Below are 17,331 nucleotides of genomic sequence, written 5' to 3' on the forward strand. Positions count from 1 at the left end.
AAAGCTCTGTAAAGGTTGGGAGCAGAATGATGAATTATATTTCTTGCCTACCATTAAGGAAAACATTGTTGGAAAAGAAAAAAAATATCTATTTTTAGCTAAGGTAAGTGAAGACTTGGTTCTTTAATTATAGTAAAATATTCATGACTAACTCTGAGGGGCTTCAAAACTTCTTTTTTCAATCATGGATTAGACTATATGACCACTAAGGAATTTTTGAGAACTGAACTTATGAGTTTACAATTGCACAGAGGTGATAATGATGCAGGTAATTATGAACATAGAGGGATATTGTAATTGGAAACAAATTTGGCAATCATTTTCTGCCCTTGATCTTTACTTTGGCCCTGGCCATGTGCTCACCAGTGGGTCATTAGATACTAGTATGTTACTCTAAACTAAGAGGGGATCATTCAATAGCCATACCTCCTACAGCAATTTATGCAATACAACACCTGGACCACTCCCAAATGCCACCCCTCCAGTGGATCCTAAGAGGGTATTTAAGAAGAACCTGGAGCATTTCTGGCCCTCTCTTAGCACCCTTACCTTCTAATAATCCAGGATCAGCACTGGCCTGCCTGAATAAGCTACTATGCCTTTTAACTATGTGTCCTTTAAAGAATTTTAACTCTCTCATGGTCTCTAAATTAACTCTCTTAATCTTATGGCCTCTAACCTCTTAATGTACTAGTTAAATCTGCTGGCCTGCCTGATTAAACTACTGTGCCCCAAACCATGTGGTCTTTCAGAAACTTAGCTATCCCACTTTCTTTTGTGTTATAATGTCTTTTCAATAAATCTGTGTTTTCTTTTACAACTGTGCTCCAGGGTCACATTCCTGAGATCTTCATAGGTAAACTCTTGAATCCTCCTACGACAAGAAGACAGAGAAAGAACTATAATAAAAATAATTTATAAAGTGTTAATCAAAAGATTCAGAAGTAGTTATGGCAGGTCAGTGAAGGGAAATATAATTTCTGGCTATTGAAAACAAGGAAGACCCAAGGAGGTAGTGAATGACTCCAATTTTAAGAATAATTGTGATTTGGACAAGTAGAACTGGGAGGAAAGGGGGAAAAGGAAAGGAAAAGAGGTAGGGGTTACAGAAGAGTTTATATTTTCACTTTCTTCCCTATTGGTGAAAATGTTAGGACTTTGACTGAAGAAAGGGAGAGTTACAAAGGAAATTTGTCACAAAAATTTACATGACCTGAAGTAAAGGGGATCACTACAATGACTTCAGTCAACAATAGTCACCAGTTCATCATGACAGTGGTAATACCTATTCTTCCAAAGCCAGTCTTTGGAGTCAATCAAAATGACTGAGCTACAATAAGACAAGGTTAAGGACATCTGCCAATGATTTAACAAGCAAAACTGATAAAAGTATGAAGTATGGGTGCTTCTATCTTTACTTGTGGTCACTGAATCTCAAATTCCTATGCCCATGAAGGGAGAATTGGGTCGAGTTCCATCACTAACTTTTATCTTATTACTGAGTGAGATCATATGAATCAAATATTATAGGGAATTTTTTTCTTCTCTGCTTTTCTTTGCCTACTCAAAGGGAGATGGAACATTTTGTATAAGGAACAATAAATAGGTTATTGTGATTAGGACATCATGTGAATATAGGTAAGCAATACATCCAGGAATAATTGAATTCAATGCCTATCTATGATATCCCCTGACTGGGCAACACTTAGATTGCCTCTAAGGTCTCAAGTATAATTGTCAATTCTCTAAGACTACAAATTCCAGAGAAAGTGTAAATTTACATTGGTAGAGAAAATGACTTCATTCAGGAATTAAATCACATATCACATCACTACCTCCATGCTATATACAATTTAATATTAGCCATCAGTTAACTAAATATTCTATTAGCTAGGACAGATGCTAAGTCATAGTCCTTTGTATTTTCTATTTTAACATAATTTTATCTAGACAAATGCAAACTTCTGAAGTAGAGAAAATTTATCAACAGTAACTTTTCACAATTAGAAATATTTTTTTTTTCATTTTCACTTCTATCTAGGGGTTCTCCTATAATATTTCATTATATGTGTGGTCTCATGCAATATTGATTTTCCTCTGTCTCTAATTATATAAAAGCTCACCACTCTTATGTCTCCAATGCCATTGGATGTTGATTTTTTAATTTGCTAAATGATATAGTGCTTTCATCGGAGATAAAGTATTAATGACAAATCAGTTTCATTTGGCACACCCATTTTAATGAGGGATTTATTGCTTGGTTTCTTATACCCTAAAGATTTCATTTATTTGGGTTTTCTATTTATGTGAATTGTGGCAAAGCAGAACAGAGGATAATTTTTGGAGGTGAATAATACAGCATACCTCAACCCCACGTACATGTCAGACTTTGGGACTGTCTGAGAAAGGATTAAGTCATATTGTTATTTGAAACATAAAAGAATAACATTGAAGATTAAATCTACACAAAGGTAAAACTTTTTATAGAGGAACCTGTGCATGAAATTACAAGGGATGGAGAATGAGGAGGAAGAGGAACAGTGTCCTGGATCTTATTTTCCAATCTCTTGTATAATACTCATACTGGAAAAGAGAGTGCTATGATGAAGGAAGAAACATTCCCCCCTCTCTAAAAAGTCTGCATAAATTATATATTTTTGAACTCCTCTTAGTGGTAATGAGGGCAAGAAATTGCCAAGGAGCCATAGAGGAACCTCTTGAATTTGATATTGGAGTGGTTCTTTGACAACAGTAGAGGGTTTTTCTGAACTTTAGGACTAGTTATGAATAGTGTTCTGCACATAGGAACACAACAAAAACGAATTGATAATGGTGTTGTAATGGTGGTGGTAGTGGTAACACAGGCTGTGTCATTTGTAGTCCCTGCTTTTCCTGCTTTTTTTTTCAGGATTTTGCAAGGCAATGGGATTAAGTGGCTTGCCCAAGGCCACACATCTAGGTAATTATTAAGTGTCTGAGGTCGGATTTGAACTCGGGTACTCCTGACTCCAGGGTGGATGCTCTATCCACTGTACCACCTAGCCACCCCTGTAGTCCCTGCTTTTGAGCACAGGCCCTATGATGAGTCCATGTGAATGACAAATGCTTCCTTGGAATGAATCATTAAATTATGATTTTAATGATGACAAATGTCAGATATCCCTGATACCCTGTGGGAGTAAGTCAAAGGACATTTTACTCTCTGAGGTTATATAAAAAATATTAAACCAGATAATGGGCAATGTTAAGATATTGGTTATTGTTTGGGGTGGGGAGTCATGATTTTTTTTTCATCAAGCCTCCTATGAGGGTATGGTATCTTGTCAAAAGGATAGCAAAGAAACCAACACAACAACCAAGAGGTTTATTTAATTTTATATTACTAGTTGGAAGTATAGAAATTCTCATAAGACTTTCAGTGAGTTGATCTAAGGTGACATTGCTAATGAATATACAACTGAGTTGTTTTCTTCCACTGCTCAAAGAAAGACAAGGTGCAAAATTATTTCTGCTCTATCAGTTCACTATCTGTTACTGATGAAAGTTCCTCTCAGTGGATCAAACTACGGCTTTAGTTGGAGAATTGTTGCAGCTGCTTTATGCATTTAGATACTGCCAATGAATGAACTTTTGAGATTGGATGAGAACATTTTTTCCCTTTGTGTATAGCAACAATAGACTAATTTCCAAACCACACTGTTTCAACTTCATATTCAACACTGTGGTCAACAAGAAGGGGATGCATGGAATGACAGTGGTGTGCTTTCTCTAATAACAGAAGAAAGTATTGAGCCAGACATAGTTTGGACAAATTCTAGTGGAAAATACTCTAACTTTTCCTAGTATTAGACATATGAAGTGTTCATATTGGCATGAGATAGAAGAAACAAACTATTTGATGTGAATCTTTTTTTGCCTTATTTTCTTATATTATTTTTTCTTTCACCTTTTCCTCTTCCTTTTTTTACTTCTCTGTCCTAACCTGCCCTCTGTCTCTTCCATTTTTTCTCTTTCTTCCCGTTTTCCTTTTCATTTCCATTTGCTTTACCTTCTTTTAAAAATCTCTTTTAACCACCCCCTTTACTTTTTCCTCTTTTTTCTCTCTTCATTTTCCCCCTTTTTGTTTAATTTATGAATTGACTGAATATGTATCAGAACTATTCTTTTTTATGAATTATTTCATAATTTCTGGAACCTTGCCTCTATTGGATAGTATATGTATACATAGCATGCATATATATATGTATATATATTTATATACATACATACAGATGTATTTATTCTCTGAAGGCATTTACTCTAACCTTTGTCTAATTATGTGGTTGTGTCTTTGTTAGTAATTTATTATTTTGTTAGTAATTTATTATTTTGCTCTGTGACTCTAGTGTATTGAATACCATTAAGCTACCTTTTTGGCATCACGCAAAACTCGTGCATGCAAAATTATATTGTTTTTAAGTATTTTTTCTGAATTTGGGAACCTCTTTTAAGCTAAAAATAAGTTGTTTCAATTTTTGAAATTTGTTTAAAAAAACAACTTCCATTTGAATTCATGCTTTTTGGTTTGTTCTTTTTCTGTTTTGGGGTTGACTAAAAAAAAAATGACCATTTATTTTCCCCATTCAGATTTGGTATATTCAGACTTCCAACATTGGAGAACAATAATGCGAATTAGAATTCCAAAGAATAATGTATTTCAATTAAAAATTTTGAATTGATAATAGCATAGTTTGAAATGATATTAAAATTTCTCTAGGCCCTGATTTGTAAAACATTCCTATAGAATGAATGCTTTCAGAGTAACAATGAATAATAGCACCTCTGTCATAGAAATCAGAATTAGCACCACATTTTGATTTAACTTAAAATGTTATTCAGGAACTTGCCCAGTATAAGATGGCAAATCATTCAAAGAATTAATAAAACTTAATTTTTTACTCTAGTTTCTCTTAGAAAAGGGGAAAAAGAAATGAAAGGAAGACTTTCTATCTATCTTTTTGAAAATAAAGTAATTGTTTTCAATTAGAGATATTATGCACCTGCTTGTTTGATTCATAACCACCTGATTTAGGTATATGGTCAGAAATTATTTGTGATTTTTCAGTTATAATTAGCAGATAGCCATTAAACTAGAAATAAAGTAGATGACTTAAATAAGATGCCTCAGTGGTATATACAAATTGAATAATACAGAATTCCTTTCCAAGAAATTACTACAAAGTTCATCATTAATAATTCATATGTCAAACATAACACTAGTTCTAAAATGTTACTTTGGATATTTTGTACTCTACATGTGTATGCTGGACATAATTAGAGTATGCTCAAGTTTATATGGATGCTTAATTTTGAAATGCATCTTACATTTGCAAAGGTCTAGTTGTAGTTGAGACGGGGTGAAATAGGATAGAAGAAGACAACTCTCTATGTAGATACTTCTAGTGTTACTAAATGTTCCTTTGTAAAGGTGTCTTAGATTATTGGAGTAGAATAGGACTGACACAGAAATGCCAATATTTATCAGCTCTATGCTTAGTTCAAAGGGGCTATTTCCTTCCCTTCTTTTTCACCAAAGAATCAATAGACATTTCTTAAACACTTTATAATTGACCAAGTTCTGATTTGCATACATATTGTCTGACACCTGCTGTTTGATCTTCCTGCCTCAAGTCTCTCCCCATCCTATTACATCCTCATGTAAGTGTCAATTAATCTTCCAAAAATCTCTGTCACACCTCCCTATTCCATAAACTCCAGGGGTTCTTTGTCATCTCCAAGATAAAATATAGCACCTCTGCTTGCCATTTAGAGACTTCACCACTCATATTTATCCTACTTTTCCAATCTTCTTAGATCTTTCTCTGCCAGCATACTCTGATCTCATTATACTAACCTCTTAAGTCTTTTTTACACAAGGCATTCCAACTCTAGACTCCAGAAATTTTCTTTGGTTTTCCCCAACACTGGAATATTATCCTTCCTCATCTGTCCCTTCCAGCTTCCTTCAGGTCACAGGTAAAATCCAATCCTCTATGAGAAGTTTTTCCTGATACTCCATAATGTGAGTGACTTTCTATCTCATATACAATTCATTGTGCATTATTGTATATAACTTATTTGTTCATATCATTTTTATTTTATTTTCCCCATTAGGCTGTAAACTCATTGTGAGCAAGAACTGTCTTTTGTCTTTGTTTATAAAATCTTTCCAGCACCTACCAAAATGCCTGACAAATAATAAGTGCTCAATATATGCTTATTGTTTTGAATTAAGTTACTAGTGTTTTGGGCAAATTTATAAAACTAAGTTACAGTGATGTTGCAGACCTATTTGGCATAGGGAATTTCTTCATTATGAAATTCCCTATAACTATAAAAATCCCAAGTCCAATCTCCATTCTGTATATTGGGCACTTGCTCTTAAATTCTGTACAAATCATGTCAGAAGAGAGATTTAAAGATTCTAAGAGGAATGCATTTCAATAACCATGCTTTGGGAATTTGGGAGGTCATCAATCTCCAAGACTATCTTTAAATTTATAACCTTTCAGATAACTTAAAACTTAAGTTGTGGAATCAAAGATAATCTTAAACTATATCTAAACCTTAGAGTTTCAGGAAGTTATGTTTCTTATTCAATTTATGATTGATTTATGCATTAAACTACTGGATTAACATATTTAATACATATACTAATATTTAGAAAATCTGATTTCATTATATTATTTGTGTTACTATTTCCATCAATATAGACTTCAACCCCTCTATGTCTAATAGATGATATTTGTGGATTCCTAGATCTGAAAGTTACATTAATTTGTAATTAACCTTTTAATGATCTTTTTTGAATTTAGGCTTCCCCAGGTAAGAAAAAATACATTGTCTATTCAAATCTACATTCAAACATTTTTGTGCTTGAAATGTTCTGTCAGAGTTATGAATTTTTACTTTTGTTTCTTAGTGAGATATCAGAGCAAAATTTCATTGGAAGATTCCATATTTATATTCAGAAATGATATGTTCATCATGATTAAATCTCCTAAGTCAGAAAGTTAGATGAATTTCCATGACAATTATCAAGATTTTTTTTTTAAGTAAGAAGTAGTTTAGGAGATCTTTGTTGTTTCTTCCATTTCTGAGATTGAATTTTTCTATTGTTAGATGTTATCTAAAAGGAAAATATTAAAAATAAGAATAAGAAAAATTCACAATAATGTCACAAAAACATCTAAAGACAGATTCCATAGTTTCTCATATTAAATATAATTTCTTTATATACATTAATATTCCATTCACCAATAATATAATACTGTTGATCAGTTTCCTTTGATTAATGCTCATTGCTTGCCTGCATTAGGTCATAACCTTTTCAAAATACATGTGCCAGTTTGAAAGCAATATAATTCGCTGAAATTTAAAGAAGGAAACAATTACACAATTGGATCAAGGTTGTTTTGAAGTAGACTATTAATAGGAAGCTGGCACTATAGTGTACATATATTCTTGCATATATAATGAACCCCAGTAGATAGGAACCATAGCTTTCACTTCTCTTATTCAAAGCAGCTAGATGATACAATGTGTAGAGAGTACTGCATTTGGAGTCAAGAAGACCTGAACTGAAATGATGTCTTGGACATTTAAGGTTTTTATATACCAGAACAACTCATCAAATGTCTCTAAAACTTAAAGTTCCTCATCTGCAAAAAGAGGGGAAATGCCTCACAGGATTTTTGTAATGATCAGCTTTGATAACATATACAATGATTTGCAAATCTTAAATCATTATAATAATGATAGCTAATGTTGCTAATATTATTAATATTATTTGTTCTATAGCATCTAAAGTACAGATAGAATGAATAAATGCTTGATATTTGTTTATTCTTGACAATATTTTTGAAGGGAATAGCTATGTCATGACAGTTTTGTGTCTATTTTAAAAAAGATCATAGTTTTCTGAATAGATCTTAATCCTCCAATGGCTTTTGGTAGACCACCAATCTTAATTTTTCTGAAACTGGGGTTCTGTAGTTCACTAAAAGATGTCACTAAAGCAATTTTCTTTGTATGGATTTTTGATTTCTCTATTTTAAAGATTTTTTAATGAATTTTCCATTGTTCTACTAATACAGATATGTAATGGTATTTGATAATTTCCTATTATATTAAGTAATTAAATTAGTTGTCCAAAGTCACAAAACTGCTAGGTTTTAAAGGCAACATTTTTTTTAATTCTACATTTACAGCACCATTAAGTCCTCTTATTCACAGTCATCCTGCATCCAGAAAAATACTGATATTGATAAATGCATATAAATGAGCTCTTACCAGTGAGAAAATTTTAAGATAAGAAGTATATAAAATATGTCATGAAAAACATTTGCAAAAAAATGAAGGTAAGCTTATCATATACAAAGGGAAAAGGATAATATGTCCTCCACTGATACCCCCAGAATGTTAATAGATCAGGAAGAACCCTAATAAGTTTGGTAGGCTACCTAGGGGAACACAAATGGGATGCTATCTCTAAGAAGGCTTGAATGGATTTATTATATTAGAGGGGGGGGTCTCCATATCAAATAATTACATACATAAATATGTATTTTTATGACTCAGTATGCATATATATGTCACTTTATCAAATTCAAAGTCTATTTTTGCATAATTTAACTTCTGATTACTTGTCTATATACTTCTTTTTCATATATTTTCATTATATCTCAAGGAATAGTGATTCTTTATAAGAATCATAATGGTCAGTTACATTAAATACCATAATTTATACATAGGTGTGTGACTGTTTTAAATTTTGAACCTGTTCCTTCAGTTCATTGGAGTGATTCTCATACGCAGAAACTCACTCTGTCAATGCAGATTGGCAAGTGTTTCTTGGGATACTGTTAGGTTTTAGTGCATGGTCTTTGGTCATGTAACCATTAAGTATATACAGGATTTGCAACTATGTTTTCCAGAATTCAGTATTAGTTTTCCACTCATAATATCATGCTATCTCTGTATTTCTCTGTTTGAAACCAAATAAAAATAAAAAAAAACTCAGTACAACAATATTGCCAAGGCACTTTTGTACACCAGGGAAGGGAGACAAGGATGATGTGTTGTCATATGTGGATGTGAGTCTGATAAACCAAGATGTGCTTTTATCATTCTTGACTTTAGTGGTTCACAAAGAGTTGCTAACTTTTTAGAAGTCTGGCATAAAATATATTAATCTAAGAACCAAGTTAAAAGAAACACCAACCTTGAAAACTGTGAAATAGGAATTGATTCCCGCTGGGGGGCCTCCACATATTATGAATCGTAAAATTAAAATTGCTGCAAGTAGTTTGTATGAATAGGGGGAAAATTGGATTTATGCTGCTTTAGGGCTCTCATTAGATTCTGAGAATATCCTTCCTATTGTCCCAAATTAGAAAAGTCTGAACATTTTATTTAGCATTTCTATAGCACTTAAAATATTTCCAGAGTTCTCCACTGACATTTGTTAGTTGTACTACACAATCATCAGTGACTTGGCAGCAAGATATATTACCGCCAACTGGGAAAAGTGAGGGTATACAAAGGCAAAATTCCATGACCTTCTGACCACAGCAGTATGCAAATCATATTATTTAAATAATGTACTAATAACATGGTGGAAGCTTTAAAGAAAAGTAATCATAATTTACACTATATTAATGTCAGCTGTCACAATAATAACTAAAATTTATTGAGTACCAGCCCAACATACATTCTTGGATTAAGAAGCTGCCATTGCTCAGAATTTCCTTCATGTGGATATTAATCTCTCATGTATTCATCTCCTGGGTTAATAGGTTATCTAGGGTTCTCAATTCCTCATCCTTCCTTCATTTTGATGAAGTGTATGATCTCTGATTAAAGAGGCATTCAAAGATTGTGAGGGCACTCATTCTATAACTGTTGTTAACTTGTGTCTGACTCTTTGTAACTCCATTTGGAGTTTACTTACCTGAGATAAAAGAGAGGTTTGATATTTCTTTTTCAAATTCACATTACAGGTGGGGAAACTGAGGTGAACAATCAGTAACATGTTCAATGTCACAAAACTAATAAGCATCTGAGGCCAGATTTGAACTCAGGAAGATGGGTCTGGCACTCTATCAACTGTGCCACCTAGCTACCTAACTGGGAGTCATTTACTGCACAAGTCAAAAGGCTTCTATGTAAATCTCAGAGAGGAAGGCATAGAAGTATCAATTACACTATCACTGATTAGTCCACTTGGGAATGGGATTGGAAGGATGCTGTAAAAATTGGGAAATTCTTGAGACTGGTCTGCTTAAACCCTGTCCATTGATGTGCATGTGTTCAGTCTCTGAACGATACATTAAAAAAATTAAGCCTTTTTTCTTGAGTCACAAAAAACAGAAAAAAGAAGATACATATCATATCCTCCTAGGCTATTAGAAATTTGAAATTGTTACTAATACAGGTAAACTGCCAAAAAAGGTTGCTGAGAATTTATGCACTTGCTTATCACCAGGAAAATTTTTGAAAAGAAAGGAACTTTGTAAGAGAAAAGATAATAAAGAAAATTGTATTAACTTAAATAAATATTTCTAAGTACAGATGGGAAACTCATAGGAAACATGCTGTAGGATAAAAGATTAAGATTCATTATATTTCTGCAAGGAAAACTTCGGGAAAGAATAATTATGAATAATTATGAAACAAAACCCAAAATCAACTCTTTAGATTAAATAGATTTGGACTATATGACCTTAAAGATTCTTTCAAACTCTCTTATTCTATGAATCAAACAAAAGTTTATGGTCTTAGAAATCAGGAATTGGTCTTTCTAGATTATGCTGAAACAATGTTTGATTAAGAAAAATAATATGAATTTTCTTATTCTTGGTTAATTAACATTTTAGAGTCTATGAATTTGAATGGGAAGAAAATATTTGTTTATTTTCATTAGTCTTTAACTGAAATTTATTACTTTTTTTAATTATGGATTTAAAATAAGACATTTTGATGAGTTGATAGGTTTTACACAGTTGGAAAAATAGTCCTTGACAAAGAAGTTAATAATTTGCAGATCAACAAATAAAACTACAAAATAACTACAGAACTAGAAAAATAGTAACAATATGCATCTGGAGCAACAAAAGGGCAAGAAGAGTAAGGGAACTGATGAAAAAAGGTAAAAGAAGGTGGCCTAGCTCTATCAGATCGATCTAAAACTGTATTATAAAGCTGCAGTTATGAAAACTGCAGAAAAAATGGATTAGGATAGGTTCAAAAGAAGTTACAATAATGACTATATCAATCTACTATTTGATAAACCCAAAGACTTCAGATTCAGGGATAAGAACTCACTATTTAACAAAAATTGTTGGGAAACTGGAAAATAGTATGGCAAAGGGGCTGGAGCCAAGATAGCAATGTGAGGGCAGGAATTCCTGGAAACTTATTCCCCACAAAACTCCAAAAGCCATCAAATTATGACTTTAGCCAAAAATTTAGAGGGGCAGAACCTGCAGAAAAACTGAGAGATGCAATTTCCCAATCCATGACAACTTATAAGTTCAACAGGAAAGGTCTGTTCCACCAGGACCGCAGGTTGCAGGGCCGCATAGCTGGATCAGTCCTTCGGGTCCATGGCAGAGGGGAAGGTTTCAAGACCTCCTAGCCCAGGAATCATCAGGGACAGTCAGAAGGCATGGTGAGAGAACTCAGTGACACTAGAGTGAATGTGGAGTGGACCATCAACAGAACAGCCCTGAGGTGGGAACCTACAGTGGGAGTTGGCAGAGCCACCCTGCATGTCCAGAGTTCTCCATTCATAGAGCTTAAGGGGGGTTGGGAGTGGTCTCTCTGCTCTAACTGGGGCAAGATTCAGATCTTTGCCTACTCTCGGATAAGTTTGCAGTCTGAGCCCCCACAACATCACCATAGCCAAGCAAGGACCCTCCTCACAGCTTCAGGGCAGAGGGGAGGGCCTGAAAACAGGCAAGAGAGCCGTCAAAGCCTCTCATTTAGATCTTGGAGAAATTAAGGTCCCTGTAGGTTATCCCAAACCCCCCTCTTCCCACCACAAAGCACTGGAAGTGTGGTAAATCAATCATAGGGTGAGAAAATGAGCAAACAACAGAAAAAGAATATGATCATATAAAATTATTATGGTCCCATGGAGTATCAAAATACATAATCAGAAGATGACCAAATTCAAGCATCTGTATACAAAACCCCCAAGAGAAATAGAAAATGGGTTCATGCTAAGGATGAGTTCAAAAAAGTCTTTGAAAAGAAATTAAGGGAGGTAGAGGAAAAATTGGGAGGAGAAATAAAAGTGATTGATGTAAATGAATCAGGAAAACCAAGTCAGCAACTTCATGAATGAAATACAAAAAATACTGAAGAATATAACATATTAAAAACCAGTTTAGGCCAAATGGAAAAAGCAACACAAAAGACACATGAGGAGAATGACTTAAAAAGCAGAATTGGTCCACTGCAAAAGGAGATCAAAAAGCTCTCTGAAGAAAATAACTCCTTCAAATGCAGAATGGAGCCTTTCACTCCGAGCTGTAGCAAGTGGCTGTGCAGGCAGCAATGACTTAGCCAGCTTTCGGCCCTCTCTCGCCGGCTTTATCCTCCTAATTCCAGCTCCTTCTCCTGCTGCAACCATGACGGAAAAGGCCATCTCCTTTGCCAAGGACTTCTTGGCCGGCGGCATTGCCGCCGCCATCTCCAAGACCCAGGTGGCCCCCATTGAGAGAGTCAAGCTGCTGTTGCAGGTGCAGCATGCAAGTAAACAAATTGCTGCAGATAAGCAGTACAAAGGCATTATGGACTGTATAGTCCGAATTCCAAAGGAACAAGGGATGCTTTCTTTCTCGCAGGGCAACTTAGCAAATGTCATCAGATATTTCCCCACCCAGGCCCTTAACTTTACCTTTAAGGATAAGTATAAGCAGGTGTTTTTGGGAGGAGTGGACAAGCATACACAATTTTGGAGGTATTTTGCTGGCAATCTTACCTCTGGTGGTGCAGCTGGAGCCACTTCTCTCTGCTTTGTCTATCCCTTGGATTTTGCAAGAACCCGCTTGGAAGCTGATGTTGGGAAGTCTGGCACTGAAAGAGAATTCAAAGGCCTGGGAGACTGCCTTGTAAAAATCACCAAGTCTGATGGAATTCGTGGCTTGTATCAAGGTTTTAATGTCTCAGTTCAGGGTATCATTATTTATAGAGCAGGCTACTTTGGAATCTATGATACAGCAAAAGGTATGCTCCCAGATCCAAAGAACACTCACATTGTGGTAAGCTGGATGATTGCATAGACAGTGACTGCTGTAGCAGGTGTGGTCTCCTATCCTTTTGATACCATAAGGCAGGGAATGATGATGCAATCTGGACGCAAAGGAGCTGATGTCATGTACACTGGTACAATTGACTGCTGGAGGAAAATCGCTAAAGATGAAGGTGGCAAAGCTTTCTTCGAGGGTGCTTGATCCAATGTTCTGAGAGGCATGGGTGGAGCTTTCGTGCTTGTCCTGTATGATGAATTGAAGAAAGTAATCTAAGAACATCCTAACTAAAAATGGAACCAGTAAATACAGATCATGTAGAATACTTAACCATATTTAGCATTTTTGGACCATTGACCTTCAAGAAATTCCTGTTGTCTTTTTATTCAGGCCAGATCATATTTGTAGAAGAACCAAGAACAGCTCTTAGAAAAAGGGACTCATTTATTGTGATCCATTATTCACACAGTGGAACTGATGATGATTCTGCATATTGATTCTATTGGTTTTTGGGAAAATAACAGTTACTGTGGGTCCAAGAAAGCAGATCAACTTAGACCATCTAGTTTAAATGCTCTTTTGTAGGACCATAAATTTGTGTTTAAGTATTTATTTAAAAAAATCATGTCTCCCATTTGTACTTAAGCACTATATATATATATATATATATATATATATATATATATATATATATATATATATACTATTTTGCACAGCTGACTATTTGGCAGTTATGATGATCAGTGTTGGGCATTCTGCTGTAAAACTATAAATACACAGAAGACTAAAAAAATGCAAAATGGAACTAAAGGAATCTGATTACTCTGAGAACTCAGGAAAAATGAAAACTATTAAAAAAACAAAAATTAGAAAAAAATGTGAAATATATCATTGGAAAAACAACTGACGGGATGGCTCAGTGGTGTAGTGGATAAAGCACCAGCCTTGGAGTCAAGAGTACCTGGGTTCAAATCTGGTCTCAGACACTTAATAAGCACCTAGTTGTGTGGCCTTGGGCAAGCTTAACCCCATTTGCCTTGCAAAAACCTGAAAAGAAAAGGAAAAACAACTAACCTTGAAAACAGACCCAGGAAAGAAAACTTAAAAATTATTGGGCTATGTGAATGTCATGAGCAGGAAAAGAGCCTAGACTTCATTTTTCAAAAAACAATACAGAAATATTTCCCTGCAATCCTAGAAGCAGACAGCAAAATAGAAATTGAGAGCATTCAATGATCACTTCCTGAGAGAAATCCCAAAAGAAAAACTTTGAGGAATATTACAGCCAAGCTCCAAAACTCCCAAGTCAAAGAGAAAATAATAAAAGCTGCCAGAAACAAGCAATTCAACTACTGTGGCTCTATAGTCAATATTACACAGGATCTGGCAGCATCTATATTAAGGGCTAAAAGGACTTGGACTATGATAATCCAGAAGGTAAGAGATATTGGTTTACAACCCAAGAATCAACTACCCAGTGAAACTGAACATCCTCTTTCAGGGGAAAAGGTATACTTTCAATGAAACAGGGGACTTTCAAACTTTCCTATTGAAACAGAGATGAACAGATAGTTTGATCTGCAAGTAGAGCACTCAGGTGAATTGTAGAGGGGATGAATGAGAAGGACTAATTATGAAGAACTTAATGATGGTGAACCGTGTGTATTCCTGCATGGGAAGAAGATAATGGTAACTCGTGAACTTTCTCATTTATAGGAGCAGTTAGAAGAAGGATATATATATATATATATATATATATATATATATATATATATATATATATATATATATATAATGTAGACAAGGCACAGGAAGGAATTGAATATAATGGTATAATATAGTAAAAAGATAGAGTCAATGAGTGATAAAGGAAAGTACTGGAAGGAAGAGAAAGGAGAGGAGAAAGGGGCTAAGATATTTCACATAAAAGTCAAGAAAAGCTTTTTCAATGGAGTAGAATGGGGAAGGAGATGGGGCATGAGTGAGTCTTTATTCTCATCATAGTCAGAGAGGGGGTGGCTAGGTGGCGTAGTGAATAAAGCACTGACCCTGGAGTCAGGAGCACCTGGGTTCAAATCCAGTCTCAGACACTTAATAATTACTTAGCTGTGTGGCCTTGGGCAAGCCACTTAACCCCATTTGCCTTGCAAAAACCCCCTAAAAATGGTCAGAGAAGAAATAACATACACACTTAGTAGGATATAGAAATCTATCTTACCTTAGAAAAAACTGAGAGGAACGGGATGGGATAAGGTGGAATGGGAGGAGGGGAAAGGGTTAGTAGGAGATAGAAGAGATGGAAGATTATGGGAGAGGGTATTCAGATATACAGCACACTTCTGAACAGGGACAGGGTGAAAGGAGAAAGAGAATGTAATAGATGAGAGTGGGGAGGAATAGAGTGGAGGAAAATACAGCTAGTGATAACATCTGTGGGAAAAATATTGAAGCAATATCTCTGGTAGCTATGAGGGGGAAGGTAACTCATCCCGGAGATAGAGCCATTGGAATCTGAACACAGACTGAAGTACACTTTTTTCTCTCTCGATATTCTTGAGGCTTCCCATCATTTTGGGGGGGAGGGGGAGGGGGGTTTATGTTTACTCTCACAAGATTATTGCAATAATTATTGTAATATTATTTAATTTATTGTACAAAATAATTATACAAAATAAATAAATAAAAATTGTATGGCAAAACTAGGCATAGATCTACATCCCAAGCCCTCTACCAATATATGATTAAAAAGGGTATAAGATTTATACATAAAGATAAAGACTGACACCATGCAGAAGAAATACTCTATCAGATCTGTGGAGAGGGGATAAATTTATGACCAAATAAGAATTAGAGCACATTATAAACTTCAAAATGCATTATTTTGGCTATATTAAATTAAAAAGAATTTACACTAATAAAAATCAGTGCTGCCAACATAAGAAGAAAAGCAGAAAGTGGGAAACAATTTTCACAACTAGGAGTTTTGATACAGGTCTCATTTCTAAAATATATAGAGAATTGCCTCATATTTATAAGGTTACAAGTCATTTCCCAATTAATAAATGGTCAAAGGATATGAACAGTTTTCAAATGAAGAAATTAAAGCTATATATAATTGTATGAAAAATGTTCCAAATAATTATTGATTAATGAAATGCAAATTAAAACAACAATGAGGTATCATCTTATACCTATCAGATTGGCCAAGATGAAAAAAAGGTTAAGAGAAAATGATCAATGTTGGAGAGGTTGTGGGAGAATTGGGAAATTGATGCATCAATGGTGGAATTGTGAATGATCTAACCTTTCTGGAGGGCAATATGGAACTATGGCCAAAGCACAATAAAACTGTTCATACTCTTTGATCCAGCAATTCCATAAGGATCTGATGCTGAGTAAAGGGAGTAGAACCAAGAGAACAATGTACACAGAAAGAACATTTTGAGATGGACAACTTCGATGGAAGCAGGTGCTCTCAGCATTTTGTTCAGAGCTAGGAAAACTGTATTGGAGTGGCCATGAACTATGTTATCTCATTTAACAGGAAAAAAAACAAAACAAAACAGACAAAAAGACAACCCTTCAGAATCTGATGAACACTTTATAAAAATTATCTCATATATCACTTTACTTGGGATGCCCAGGATCACACAGTTGGTAATTGTCTAAGGATAAATTTGAATCCAGGAAGTTCAATCTCCCTGATTCCAGAACCAGCTCTTTATCCAGTGCATCACTAGCTGCTTCTACTATTTTCTTTCATAGACAACAATCAGGTTACATTATTTTTGGTACACACAGTGAAATGAACAGATCTTTATATTATTGTGTTTTTAATATGAGCTCCCTTGACCTGCCAGTTTCACTTTTCACTAGCCTACACTAAATACTCAGGAATTCTCCATCATACCCTTGGCTTCACCTCACCTTTCCCTTACACACACAGAAACACACACACACACACACACACACACACACACACACACACACACACAAAGACATTTTCAGTTTCCTTTAATTTATTCTTTTCCCCAAT

The 17,331-nt window shown here is 34.8% G+C and overlaps 1 pseudogene; it reads left to right on the top strand.

Annotated features, from left to right (window-relative positions):
* Window positions 1–12,674: 12,674 nt before the first annotated feature.
* LOC141521218 (ADP/ATP translocase 3-like) lies at window positions 12,675–13,948 on the top strand (annotated as a pseudogene).
* Window positions 13,949–17,331: the final 3,383 nt, after the last annotated feature.

Source organism: Macrotis lagotis, chromosome 1 (assembly GCF_037893015.1).
Source record: "Macrotis lagotis isolate mMagLag1 chromosome 1, bilby.v1.9.chrom.fasta, whole genome shotgun sequence".
NCBI lineage: Eukaryota > Metazoa > Chordata > Mammalia > Peramelemorphia > Peramelidae > Macrotis > Macrotis lagotis.